The following is a 1,018-nucleotide window of genomic DNA, read 5'->3' as shown; positions in this document are numbered from 1 at the left end:
TTCTAAATCATGTCTGAATTCCACCTTCTACTCTTCTATTGACTTTAAAACATCAGCTTATACAAAGAATCTTTGGGGAGGGGAATGCACTGATCTTAACACCAAAACATTGTACTGTAGATTGTGCAAAGATTTTCCCCTGGCTTTCCTGGCAGCATTTCTAAGATGCATAAAAAGAGGAAAGATAGGTTTATTTTAAAAAAAATCTGCATGCATGAACAATCCCCTCCTTCTGATAACACTTTCTTCTCAGATGTCCCCAAAGAACAGAGAGACGTTGCCTACTTTGCTTCCTGAACAGCTCTCTGGCCATACTGGACTATAAACCCCAGAATAACCTAGCCTTGCTGTTGTAACCCAAGGGAGCAAGAGATCAGGCTGAGGGCAGGTTTTCCAGAACATCACAGAAAGGTGACATGCTGAGCCCTGTTCTTGATATCAGATCTCTATCCATCAACCTTTCTTCTGTCTAAATGAAGTCCCCAGATACACCAAGCTTTCACTTCATTCTACTTGAAAGAAGGTCTACTTCGTTTTTATGAAAGATAGTGGACAGAGTGATAGACTGGAGCTCAGGAGAACTGGGCTCAAATTCCTGCTTGGTCATGGAATCTCATTGGAATGGGACTAGCAAAATAATAATAATCTTCCACCAAACTACTCATTAAATATCTCACATACCTTCAAAACCCTATTAGGATCACTACAAGTTGCATGCCGCATGTAACTTACCTAATTTTTACACAACCCCACAGAGGTGAATCTTCTATATAAAATCTCTAGTTTTTCATTGATAAAGTGATTTCTAAACATAAAATAGTTGGGAATATGCTGCCTTTTTGCACATACGTTATTAACAGTACTACACATACTATGCAATTGTATGTACCGTAGTTCAAACTTAAAGGAACCTACTCCCACTTAAGTGGGAGCCTGACACATGAAGCTGATCATGTTTTTCAAAAACAAGTATTATTCTGAAAATAATTCAGTAAAAGACATACTTGGAATAACAATG

Source organism: Pogona vitticeps, chromosome 2, assembly GCF_051106095.1.
Source record: "Pogona vitticeps strain Pit_001003342236 chromosome 2, PviZW2.1, whole genome shotgun sequence".
In the NCBI taxonomy this organism is placed as follows: domain Eukaryota; kingdom Metazoa; phylum Chordata; class Lepidosauria; order Squamata; family Agamidae; genus Pogona; species Pogona vitticeps.
The sequence above is the reverse complement of the archived record's forward strand: the minus strand, read 5'-3'. Positions refer to the sequence as shown.